Source organism: Papio anubis, chromosome 11 (assembly GCF_008728515.1).
Source record: "Papio anubis isolate 15944 chromosome 11, Panubis1.0, whole genome shotgun sequence".
Taxonomy (NCBI): domain Eukaryota; kingdom Metazoa; phylum Chordata; class Mammalia; order Primates; family Cercopithecidae; genus Papio; species Papio anubis.
Window position 1 is genome coordinate 23,915,685 of NC_044986.1, and position 13,909 is coordinate 23,929,593.

General features: G+C 40.3%; 1 long non-coding RNA gene across 1 annotated transcript in view; it reads right to left on the minus strand.

Annotated features, from left to right (window-relative positions):
- Positions 1–8,528: 8,528 nt before the first annotated feature.
- LOC116269416 overlaps positions 8,529–13,909 on the minus strand; it is a 51,015-nt gene continuing 45,634 nt past the window's right edge. Inside the window, exon 3 of the long non-coding RNA XR_004176893.1 lies at positions 8,529–10,564. This is a non-coding gene — a long non-coding RNA (uncharacterized LOC116269416). The remainder of the gene's footprint in view (positions 10,565–13,909) is intronic.

Genomic DNA, 13,909 nt, shown 5'->3' on the forward strand with positions numbered 1-13,909 from the left:
ATCAGAGTTGCTAACAATATGGGCTGGGTGCGGTGACTCATGCCTGAAATCCCAGCACTTTAGGAAGCCCACGCTGGAGGGTCACTGGAGCCCAGGGGCTCAAGATAAGCTTGGGCAACACAACAACTCCGTCTCTCTCTCAATCTCTTAAAAAAAAAAACAAAAAACAAAACAAAACCAAAAAACAACTAGCTGTGTGTGGTGGCGAGTAACTGTGGTCTCAGTAGAGGCTGTAGCAAACCGTGATCATGCTACTGCTTTCCAGCCTGGGTGACAGAGTGAGACCCTGTCTTAAAAAAATGAAAGAAAATAAATACATAATGTGTTAATGGCACAAAATATGTTTTCAATACATTTATTTCCCTAATATATCCAGAATTTTAAATTTGTTCAATAATCTTATATAATAAATTTATTTACATTTGTTTTCTAATAGTGATTTATAAAACTTTGATGCGAGAGGTAAAGTTTAAAGGATTTATTTCATTTTAGAAATTTCTTGAAAGCATAATGCATCTTGCCATGAAGTATTTGTACTGCAGTTTTTAATTACTGTCAAGTTAACAAAGTCCCCTAGAATGTGGTGCCTTTGTTAAATGTAGGTGTTAGATGGCTATAATTTTCAAAATTACTGCTTTGTTCTACAACCCATTAAAACAGTCAGCAGAACTAATTAATGAAATGTACATACTTTTAGAGGTAATGATATGAAAAAGGATGCCAAATAAATGAGTAAATAAAAATCAGCATCTAATTCATAATTAGAGATTGTAGTCCTTGATAATTTGAAAATGAGTTGAACCTTTATGCAAATGTATGAAGTGGAAGCACAGCCATATTCTCATTGAGATTAAAATTACTTTAATAAAACTGTTCAGAAAACTGACATAGTAAAAGAACAAAACTATAATTATATGAGGAACATCAATAACAAGAAAGACTCAAGTTGCTATAGCCAGAAAGGGGACATTTAAAGTATAATATATTCATGTAAAATGTGGAGGTGCAGTGAGATGCTGGAGGAAGCAAACAAAAGACTTCATAACCTAACAACAAGTTTATCTATAGTAAGTTGAAAAAGCACATTGTGATGGGCAGATACTTAGAAAATCAAAATAAATGTGATTTTGATATTTTTGTATTTTGAATATTAGAGGTATTCTAATATTTAAAATGAGAAGTTCTGGGTATGTCATGGCTATATTTTAAAAAGCTATCTTCATGGAATTGGATAACTCTTTGAACTCAACACTAAGCAGTATATCTAGTTGCCTTTGAGGTGATAGTATAATTCTCAGTTATGCTCAATATTAAAAGTTTCAGCTAGTAAACATTCCAGAGTTTAGAGAGAGAGAGAGCTATCATACTCAGAGAAAAAAAAATGCATATGTGCCTGTGGGTGTGTCAGATCTCATTTGTAGATTGTCCCTTGCTGGCTATATACATGTGGGAAATTATTTAATCTTCATAAACCTCAGTTTCCACATCTGCAAAGCAGATATAGTATGTGACTCACAGGATTCTTACGATGGCCAAGAAAATATCAAGGCAAGAGGTAATGCCAAGATTCTCTTAAGAATTTTGACTCAGGAGTTCCACACTTTTAAATTGTTTTTAAAATTTTAACATATGGTACAATTTGCTTTTATTTTGGTGCAAAGCTCTATGAGTTTTAACACATGTGTAGAGTCACATAGTCAGCAACACAATGAGAAGACATAATAGTTCCATCATCCAAACAACTCCCTTGTGCTTGCTCTTTGGAGGCCTGTCCTCTCCCCATCCCTAACCTTTGGCAACCATGAATTGATTCTCTGTTACTATAGTTTTATCTTTTTGAGACATCAGTGGAATCATGTAGTACATAATCATTTGGGATTGACTTTCTTCACTCAGCATAATGCCTTTCAGGTCCATCCAAATTGTTGCTTGTAACAATAGTACCCTCCTTTTTCTTGCTGAGAAACATTCCATTGAATAGCTGTACCACAGTGTGTTATTCCTTTCACCCATTGGAGAAGTTTTGTGTTGCTTCCAGTTTGGGGTAATTACAAATATGTTTCTGTAAGCATTTATGTACAAGTTTTTGTGTGAGCATAAGTGTTCATTTATCTAGGGGAAATACCTAGGAGTGGAATTGCTGGATCTGGCAGTATTTTTAGCTTTGTACATACAACTTTGTATATTCAACTTTATGAGAAACTACCAAACCATTTTCCACAGTGGCTATGCTGTTTTGCAATCCCAGTACCAATGTATGAGAATTACAGTTGCTATGCAGTCTTGCTAGTACATGCTGTTGTACATATTTTTAAGAAATAAAGCATGCTTCATGCTCTGTACTTCCACCCATGGATTATTTCAGCTCATATGACAAGGACTCTCCTCTTGGATTTTAATTCCTCTAGTCCTATTTGCTTTCACAGCTCTTCAATGTCTTTAAAAATAAGACTATAAAAGTTACATGAATATGGTTAACTTATCAATTTTTTCTAGTTCTGGCAATAGCAATAGTATTGGCAGTATTATTTCAGACTTCACCATTTCAGTTTAATTATACAAGTTATTCTTCATAAATCTTAAATAATTATTCAAATAGTACATAACAGGTGAAATATAATATGTCATTTTAACACACCAACACACACACACAGAGCAGGGAAGCAATTAGACCAATTGTGGTTAAAAAATTATAGAGTTCCATTTAAAGATTCTGTCTCTAAATGTGCGAACATGGGTAGGTTTCATTATACTCTATGAGAGTAAAAAATATTGTCCTCTATCCATCTTTGGCACTGCTATAAAATTTATCAATGTAAAAATCTAGAAATCATTTAGCAATCTGATGAGATAGGTGTAGCATAAATACAAGGCAGTATCATTGATATTGGCAACAAACTTACAAAGTTGAATTAACTTTTATGGCACTTTTTGAATTGAGTAGATAACCTTTCTTCCATTTTACAGAAGAGAGTTCTTAAATCCTTCATCCAAAGCCCCTCAGAGAAGGTGAATAAGCTGAGACTTAAAAGAGATGAGAAGAAACCAGCCATGTGAAAAGAAGGGATGAGCATTCCAAACAGGTGGGACAGTATGCACAAATGCCATGAGTTGGCGGAAAACAACTACACGATGAAGTGTTTGTGAGACCATAGCGGCTGAGGAATAACACGGTTAAGACATAGGCAGAGGCTAGCTCATCCAGGCCTCATGGTCCATTTCTAATGTTGACTACAATGGGGAGCTATAAAAGGGTTTTAAGTTATGTGATGTTTTTATGCTTTAAAAAATACTTTCCTGCTTTGTAGGGCAAAGATTTCTATACTGTTTGGATCATATATCTCATATAATAGAAAGAATTTTCAGCATGTACTTCTAAAATGGTCATATTTGTTTATAAATTATTTGTGTTGCTACCCTTCAGTAAGGAAACATTACTAAAGATAAATTGATAGCTTTTGAATATGAAAATTTAGTATACATAAAAGTGAGGCCAGGCACAGTGGCTCACACCTGTAATCCAAGCACTTTGGGAGGCTGAGGCGGGCAGATCACCTGAGATCAGGAGTTCAAGACCAGCCTGGCCAACATGGCAAAATCCCATCTCTACTAAAAATACAGAAATTAGCTGGGCGTGGTGGCACACGCCTATAATCCTAGCTACTCAGGAGGCTGAGGCAGGAGAATCTCTTGAACCTGTGAGGTGGAGGTTGGAGTGAGCTGAGATCATGCCATTGCACTTCAGCCTGGGCGACAAGAGAGAAACTCTGTCTCAAAACAAAAAAAAATTCTCCTTCTTCTCTCCCCATTGTGGCTGGTGCCTATGGGTATAAAAACTCTACTTTGAGTGTGAATTTTATAAAGAAGAGATAGGAAGGGAGTGCCTGAGAAGCTGAAAGAGTAGTGTGGAAGCTGCTGGGATAGACATAATGAGCTGTAGAAAGATTCGAGATATAGTTTTCACATTTAGAGTCTTCAGGCTTCTTGTAATATCTACCCATCTGCTCCTGACATCAATTCTCCCCTCCTCCACCCACTGGATAGCTCATCCTTTAGCATCCCATCAATGAAACCTCTTGGAAGAGCTTAGGAGTTTGCTGACTTGGAAACCAATTGAATTAGACGAGTCCAATTCTCTATCCAATTAGGCTATTTCTTTGTCAGTTTGATTAAAGGGGGTAGGTTTAGGGTTTAGTGATTTTTTTTTTTAACCTCTGCCTGTTGACAGAGGACAATGGAGAACAATGCTCTATTAATTAGAAGAAAATGCCATAAAACAAACCACCACCACAACCAGGCAACCAGTCTTGGAGCCATCTTAAGATCTTTCTGATTAAGCCCTTCCTCAAAAGGAAAATTAAAATTGAAGATTTACAAAAAATCGGGCATCAGCAAATTATTCTCAAATGAATTTCAAACATCTCTTCTCCAAGGGGGTGACCAGGAAAGTCAGATCAGGAAGGAAGGAGTTGTAACCTATGTGAATTCCATTTGGGTTTCTGACTTTTTAATTTGGTTTTCCTTTCCTGGAAGAATTCTCACATACTGATTCAAGATGGAAAGAAGGTTAGTAGAGCATGAAGAGAGGGCATTAAACAAACAATACTGTCAAGCTCTGAAAACTTACTGAGAAGAGAGAAATGGCTTGCTTGAATTTCACAAAGAGCACTTTCAGTATGGGATGAGGGAGACACCAATCTAGTAAATATCCACAAACTCAACTTCAGTGACTGAGGCGGCTGCTCTACCTCTATTCTTTCTTATTTTGGAGTGGTTTTAAGAATTATCACTCAGAGTACTTTGTCGTAATTCTGCCTCAGGAAGGGTTTGTGTAAAAGAAGTGTTTTTGGACCTGTTAGAAACATTGATGAAGTACTATTCCTATGTTGTCTTCCAGGGAGGCTCATCACAGACTTGGGAGTCAGATTTTCAGTGATCTAATCATGGAAGCAATGGAGCAGATACATATGTGTTCTGGAATCAGTACTATTTTTATTGTGATAGCCATTATCCTGAAATGTAGTCATGAATACATATTATGTAATTACAATATACAAACAGCAATGTTATTATACTAAGTCCGTGAGAAATAGAATGAGGACATTATAACCCTACTTTTAAAAAGAAGAGACAAGCTATGAAATCGGAGAAAATACTTGTGAAGCAAACATTCAATAAGGGATTAATATCTAAAATACAGAGGGGATTCATACATTTCAGTAGCAAAACAAAACAAAATAGACAAAAGACCCCCCCTCCCAAAAATGCCAAATTACCTGATTGATAAATGGGCAATGGACCCGAATAGAAATGTTTCCAAAGAAAACACACAAATTGCCAACAGGTATATGAAACAATGCTTGATATCACTAATCAGCAAGGAAATGCAAATCGAAACCACAATGAGATGTTACCTCACACCTGTAAGAATGGCTATTATTAAAAAAACAAGAGATAACAAGTGTTGGTGAGGGTGTGGAAAAGAGGGAGCTCTCTACACTGTTGGTGGTAATGTATATCTGTACAATCACTATGGAAAACAGTATGGAGGTTTCTCAAAAATTAAAAATAGAACTAACATACAATCTAGCATTCCTGCTTCTGGGTATTAAAATAATATGTTGCAGAGATATTTGCACTCCCATGTGTATTGCAGCATTACTTACAACAGCCAAAATATGGAATTAACCTGAATGTTAATTGGTGTAAGAATGGATAAAGAGGCTGAGTGCAGTGGCGCATGCCTGTAATCCCAACACTTTGGGAGGCCGAGGTAGGTGGATCACCTGAGGTCAGGAGTTCGAGACCAGCCTGGCCAACATAGCGCAACCCTGTCTCTACCAAAAATACAAAAAAAAAAAGTAGCTGGGTGTGGTGGTGCGTGCCTGTAGTCCCAGCTACTCGGGAGGCTGAGGCAGGAGAATTGCTTGAATCTGGGAGGTGGAGGTTGTAGTGAGCCGAGATCGTGCCATTGCACTCCAGCCTGGGCAACAAGCAAAACTACGTCTCAAAAAGAAAAAAAAAAAAGGATAAAGAAACTATGGTGAATGGAATATTATTCAGCCTTAAAAACGGAAATCCTGCCACTTGAGACAACATAGATAAACCTGCAGGACATTATGCTAAGTGAAATTAGCCAGGCACAAAAAGACAATGCTAGCTATGACTTAAACGCCAAGGTCATGTGTTGGAAAATGAATCCTCAATGCAGCAGTATTGGTAGCTGGGACCTTGAAGAGGTAATTAGGTCATGAAGCTCTGTCGTCATGAATGGATTGATGCTCATATTGTGGGAATGCATTAACTATCAACGGACTGGGTCTCTGGCAAAAGGATGAGTTTAGCTTTCACTCTCTGGAGCACGCTCTCTTACTCTTCTGCCTTCCGTGAGATGACAGTGCAAGAGGACCCTCATCAGATGGTGAGCAGATGCTGGTGCCATGCTCTTGAACTTCCCAGCCTCCGGTACTGTGAGCCAAATAATTTCTTTATACGTTACTCTGCCTATGACCTTCTGTTATAGCAATGCAGAGATTAAGACAGACTAACACTGCATGCTCTCATATAAATGTGGAATCTAAAAGTGTCAAACTCATAGAAGTAGAGAGTAGAATGGTGGTTACCAGGGGCCAAAAGTGGAATGAAGGCATGTTGGTTAAAGGGCACAAAATTTCGCTAAGACAGGATGACTAAATTCTGGGGATCTATTGTACGGCACGGTGACTGTGGTTAATTATTATGTATTGTCTACTTGAAGATTGCTAAAGAAGTAAACCATAAACACTCTTACCACAAAAAAATAAGTATACCAGGTAACGCATGTGTTAGTTTGATGTAATCATTTACAATGCCTGCATGTATCAAAACATCACTTTGTACATCATAACTATCTACAATTTTATGTGTCAATTATACCTTAATAAATCTGGAGGAAAAAGGTTTGGCTTTAAAGGAAAACCTAGTAATTTAAAACTCACCCACCATAGATCTTCACCTGAACTTTTTACGTAGCAGCAGAGGGGTTGTACAGATATTACCACATGATTCAGAGTTTTAAGTACCAAAGAGGACTTTCTCATTTAACCAACTCCTTCATTTTAAAGTTCCGCTGAGAGATACTTGAGCAATGATCCTCTACAAACTAGTGGCAGAGGATGCAGTGCTAGAGTTGAAGTTAGCTAACTTCATTTGGTTTTATTCCAAGACATTACAAGGGACATGTCACCAGTTCTGGGCTAGACCTGAAGGTGAAGACAAGCTCAATCTTGATGGGTACCTGTCTCTCCGGTGATATCTATGTGTCATACTCGGTGCCAAGCACATTTCAAAGTACCAGGGCTATAATGATGAGCAAAACTCAACACAGTGCTTTGTCTCATGAAGCGTCCAATTTTATCTTCCTGCCTTCAATAAGTTTGCAGTGTTTTGAGGAAGCTAAAATACATAACTACAAAGCACGTAGAGGATGGCCAATAGGAAAGTGCTCTTTTAAATAAGATAGGGTGCTGAATGAGAGGAGTGCTTTAGGAAGTCAGGACGGGGAGCAAAAAAGGATCAGTAATTAACATTATTTTCTGCCCAAGCCAGGGCATAACCTGCGCTCGGTCAGGTCAAGGTCTCAACGCATAAAGAGTAGGAAGCCTCCAACCCACGACACAGCGCAAGCTTTGGGATCCCAGAGTGGGCCGGATTAGAGGCACCGGGGCGGAGGCGCCAGCGAGCCCATGGGGGTCGCGGCAACTGCGGTGGCGGTGGCGCTTCGGGTCTGTCCGCAGCCGGTAGCAGTGCAGAGCGGTGGGGAGAGCGGAGCCTGGGTCCCCAGCAGTTCGGGCCCCGCGCTGGGTGCTGCTGGCGGCCGCGCCAGGTTCCTGAGACTCCAGCGCCTGCTGGCGCGGCGGCGCCTCGCTCCGCACCCACGGCCACCCGTGCCCGCGCAGCTTCCGCCTGCCCCGCCGCGGCCCTACTGGACTGGAGTTGGGGTCCTGAGCTCCGGTCCCCCCAGCCGACCACGCAGAGCCCCTCGCTGCCACCTCGGGTCCAGGACCCCCTCTCCGCCGCTCTGGCTTCCGGGATGGCAAAAGTTGGCGCCAGCGGTGGCTCCCCAGACGCTCCTCGGTTGCACAGCGCTCTGGGTCCTCCGCATCAGGGCGTCTGCGGCAGCGGCTCCTGCTGCTCCTCGGTACCAAAGCCCCGATCCCCGGGGGCTTTGTCACTTGGGACACCGAGGTGAGGTTCCTTCCGCTTCTTGGCCTCTTCCTGTGCGCCGCCTATACCAAGCAGGCCAAGGTGAAGACATGAACCGGATCCCTGAGAGTGCCTGTAGCTCGACAGAAACCCCGGCAAAGCTACCGGTTTCTAGCTGGAGGAGCCGAGGCCAATCAGCGTCAGATTTGCTCCGACAGGCGACTCGGTGCACATCTAAGCCTTGGTCCACTGTTCTAGTCACAAAAGCAGCAGAAATAGAGGAGAGGTGATGGAGTTGGAGGCAAGCGAATGAAAGGAGTAAAGGGTAAAAGTCCACTGGGTGATCCTAAGGGGAATGTGGATCGATGGGGCTTTTGGACTGGGAGGTACTGCACAGGAGCCTTTGCCCATTTTTCCCACCGAAGCGATGTTTCCTTCTGCAATATCTACCTCCATCCCACCGAATCTTTTCCAAATCCCAATCCTAAAATAATTTCAAAGTGAGCAATATGACTTGTCTCCCTGCTTACATGGGTATATGTTGTTGAAGACCAGGTAAAGTTGGGTGTGAAAAAGAAAAATGGAGATGAAAGAGTTAAATTTTGGCATGCGGACATTCTTCCCAGGGACTTTCCTTTTAGTTGCTAGACTTTCGGGTGAGCTCATGTTAGACAAAAAAGGCTTGTATGTTTAGGGTAATTAGGTACAGGAGCCCCGCCCCTTATTCCTTCTTCCCTGACAAGGGAGAATTTCAATGGACAATCAATGTCCTCAGAGTAGTCCCTGTTTCTGGGCACTGACCAAATGTGAGCTATGGGGAGAGAACTCGCAGCATCCTCTCACAGCAATGGGGAGTGTGGTCCGACCTGGCTCTTTCCAACCTGTGGATGAGTTATTGATCTTTGATGTGATCGGTCCTAGGAAGACAAAATATCCCAGTGACGACAACTCCCAGTTTTCCCCCATTTCTTGATTCCACTAGTGAAGAGCGCACATAAAGACTTAGCCCTCTTCTGGGTTTATGGAGAGAGAAGAGGGATTGCGGCATGACAGGAGGCTGAAACTGAGGGAGTGGGTGCCAGTGGGCTTCAGCTAGACAGAGTATGTGAAAGGCAGCAGTCTTTGGCCCTTTCAAGGGAGGTTTTAGGTTTTTGAGAAAATGCATCTTGTAAACCAAAGATAACTTTTATAATTTAAGCTGATCCTGGAAAATTTAGCATCCTAAAAAACAAAAATATTGTCTGCAATAGCTGAGGACCATTTCTATAATGTCTCATTCTCCAGGCAATGAGAACATTAACACCTAGGAGCGATACCTTTCATGGTGTTTTAGGTTGTCATATAATTGGCAGAAACATTGCCAGAGAGGTGTCATTTTTAGTTGTGCTCATTGGCAGCTTATAATGAAATTTGTGAACATTTAAAATTAGTGGCTTGCTTTTTCTGAATCCTTTTGGTGCCCAGCCATAGACTGCATTAAGACAAATCATAATAGCAGTTCTGACACCACTGGTTAATTTTGTGTGTTTTGAACTTCATGTAAATATGTACTATTTTGGCTATTGACCTCTTTGTACAGCATTATGTTTGTGAGATTCATTTGCAGCTATCCTTTTAACAAGCAAATAGATCTGGAAAAGGGTAATGCATTTATGAATATTTATTTTATTTTGGTTGTAGCTTGTTGGCATGGTGTAACAGAAATAAAATGTCAACAATAGTTTGTCAAACTCCTATTGTGCACCCAGTCTCTGTGCTGGGTATTGAGGACACATAGATGACAACAGTACGAAAGTTTTACCCTGGGAGTTCTCAGTCTAATATGAGTGTCTTATTAACCAAAGACCATTACATTGTGATAAATATTATAGAATGAATGTACAAAAGTGATAAGAATGCAGAGCAAGTTTGGACTCACATTCCCCAGGGCATTGTCACCCAGGAGGTACATATGTACTGATCTTTAAGGATCAGCAACAGCTCATCATATAGAAACTTGAGATGGAAGCTGGGAGGTTGTTACAGGAAATCCTGGGTTCAAAGTGGCTCTGTCAACAAACCTTGAGATGTGATCTCTGAATTCAGGTTTCTTCTCTGTCCTTGGGAGATGTCCTGCACTCCCTGTCCTCACAGGGCTCTGGATGAGCTATAATGAGATGTGGTTATGATGACATCTCCTGCTAATGGCTGCATACAGAGGTAGCTGTCACATTAACTCTAAGCAGATTCATCAGTTCTTCTTGTACACAACCTCTGTGCCAGAAACTGTTCAGAGAATGGCACCAAGATTGGAAGATGTGGCTCTGCAACTGAGGGTATATTTCTATCTTGTGCTTTTTTGCGTTTGCTGTGAGAGCCTGATGGTTGGTGTGAGGAGAAGCTGAAAGAGTTAGAAAACCATCAAGGAAGGGAGGTGAGTACAGAGCATAAATATCTCAGGTAACATTAGTTTGCAGAAGTATGGCAGGAGATGGGGATAGGTGAAGCAAATACAGCTAAATAGTCCAACAGCCAAAGCAGGGTGGTTTGGAGCAGAGTATGCGGTCTGTAGCCAAATAGGGGGATAAAATCCTGGCTTCAATTCAAGTTCTGTAGCCATTGAACAAATTAATGCTCTTGATTAAGTCAGTTATCCCCCTGAGCTTCTGAAATGGTACCTTGTAGTTATTAATTCAACAATGTTTGAAAATAACCCGACATTGTCTTTTACTAGCTTGTTTAACCATAGGTGCTGAGTGAAGACCATGTAGGTGCTTTGGGTGCTGCTGTGATAGTCAGGACAAGGCTACTAGTTTTGTGGAGATTCTTTTGTAGGGGCAGAAAATAAGTTAAAGATGAACTTGGGACTCCTAGTTATATGGGTTAATCAATAGAAGTGTTGATAGCAAAGAAAGATGTTGAGAAGATGAAATGAGGTGTTGCAGGATTGATGAGGAGAAATAAAAAGCACGCCAAGAAATTTCCTGCTCAGTCAGTGTTCTGTGATATAGCAGGAGTAGTATTAAATCTCCGATGACAGTTTGGAAGATGTTTAAATTCCCACTTTAGCTGTTCTAATGCTTGGCTACAGAATGTAGTAATGCTAGAAAGTGCACACAACTGAGAATGGTATTTGTAGCTTATGACCCTCTAGCTTGCCTTGCTGTTCAGATCTACAGAAACATGTGGCTAGACCCAGAGATGGAGGCCTTTTTGACTCTCAGGGGTCAGAGTTTATTATTTGTTGGAAAACCTTACCAGCCTTGGTGAAATATCCTGTTACCTCAAGGTGCGTGGAGTTGTTTGTGTTCAGAGAACACCACAGAGTCATTACAGTGTGAAGGGATTTTTTTTTTTTGTGGGGCTCCTGTTGAAAAGCTCTTAGGAACTTGAAAGTTCTGTAATATCACTTCTGAGCCCAGTGCCTACCAGTGGATCTACTATGATTTTGGTCTCTTTTACCATGTCAACAAATAAAAGCAGTGGAAAACTGGCTTTGAAAAGTGGTTAGAGTATTTGGTAAAGATCATAGCTTCTGTCCATTCAGATGTCAGGCCATAGAGGTTGGAATCAGTACACCTGAGCCCTCTGACAGTGTTTCTCCCCAACTGTAATTTCCTACACCAACTTTGCTAGGATACTGGATGCTGAAATTGAGGACGGAGGGAGAAGAGACAGGTAGGCTGGAAAACACGTGACTTCTCATCTCTTCTAACTTCACGATCCTTCCCTTCTTGAAAACCGTTTTCACAGCTAGGATTTGTACAAGTGTCCTGTTTAAAATCACTGAAATGAAAGCTGTCATTGAAATAATCACAGTCTGAATAGGCTGTCACCACTTTTTCTAATCTCTCTAAATCTCATCAAGTAATAGTAGTTTTACAGTGTTACAATCCAAGGTGCTATGTCTTTAGTTTCAACCTGGACTCTACATAGTGAAATTATTTATTCCTCTTAGTTGGATAGGTTTTAGATAACTCACCCTCTCTGGCCTGATTCATACCATGGTTAGTCCCAGGGAAAGATAAAAGAAAAACAAATTAGTACTTTGGTGAGTAGCACTGTTCCATTGAGCTGAGCTATCAGTGGTATAACCAGATCTCTCTTTAGAAAATAAGTTAAGAACCAGAATCATGTCCATCTTCCAGGGTAATGGAGATACGGAAAGTGACTTGCAAGTCTTTAACAAACTATATTCTGTGGGACATTAGTAGGTGTTACATAAAACAATAGATGTATTTGTATTGTGGTAATTGTTTGGACAACATTGGGTTAAACAATGCTTACTTGTTCTCCATTACCTATCATAGCTTTTAGTATTCTAATGCTCAATGAGAGTTTCCAAATTTATATAAAAATGTGAACTCCCCTTGGCCCCTAGCATTTGCTAGGCAAGTTTTGCATGGAACCCATTTGAAAAGGTCTGGATTATTTTCATGTTGTGTGTTTCAAATTAATACATGATTTGGGGACACATTTCTCACTTTTTGAGGAAGGCATTAGGAGGGCCATAACCCGATCTTAAACATTTCACTTTTGTGTCCGTGTGAGAAATACTTTTTGTATGGCTGGATTAGGGGACAGAATCAAGGGTGAATGTTCTATGGAGACATTATCTGTCTCAGATGCCACTCCAGCAAGTCTTTGGTCTGTTCCCCTTTTATTTGCTGGCACGCCATGGTTTGTATTTGAGGGTGAGGAGTGGAGTGATGGTAACAATTGGCACCGTGTCCTTTGCCATACATTAATTTTCCTAGTCTTGCTTGTAGGTAAGGGTGGCCTCATGCCCTAGTGGCCAATGAGATAAAAGACAAGATCTGCTGGGGTGGTCGAGAGAGGGAGAAGGGAGACAAACATTCTGAAAAAAGTTTGGAAAAGCTCCCTAATAGCTTACAGTTGCTATAAATAAAACCATCTATGAACACAAGCAAATTTGTCTAGTCTTATGGTCTAGTAAAGGATAATTCCTGAGAGTTTTGGAAAATGCAAATAGGCCCACAGTTCAATGTTATCTATCTACCTAATTATTCTACTTATGTAACCTGTATGTATGTATGTATTCACCTACCTAGTTACTTATCTTCCCAACCTACTCAGCACTCTTAAAAGGATAATTCCTTTACTGGACCATAAAACTAGAGACATTTGCTTAGGCTCATAGATGGTTTTATTTATATTTCTTATTAGGAAATAGTCTTTTGCCTTGAATGTGCTTGGAGCAGTGGCTGCCGGCTTGTGATGATAAAGGCACGGATGTAAGAATGAGGATGGCAGAATGAATGGACACAAAGAACTTGGATTTTTGAGATATTATTGAGCTGTTGCAGTGAGTTACTTTTTTCAAACTCCTTGTGAAGTGAACAAAATATAACTTTATTATTTAAGTCCTTGTTAATAAGCTTTTTCAAAGTTAACTTGTGGTGAACACATTCTTATCGATACATATTATATTTCTGATATAGGCCTTCATTTTATTTTCTTTCTCTGTTGTCTGCTCTTGAACTGTGGGTGGCTCAAGGAAGCCAGGACACATCTTGGAATGTTTTGAACAGCATCTGAGCATGCTGATAACTTTGTATTGACTTCAAAAGTAATATCTTGACCTGCTTTGAATTACTTTTCTCTTTTGTTTGGTCAAGCAGAACAGGAGCTTCTATGAATATATGCCCATGTTCCTCACTGGTGCCCGAGGCAGGCTGTGTTGATTAAAAATTAAGTCATATACTATTTATATACAGTTAATAAA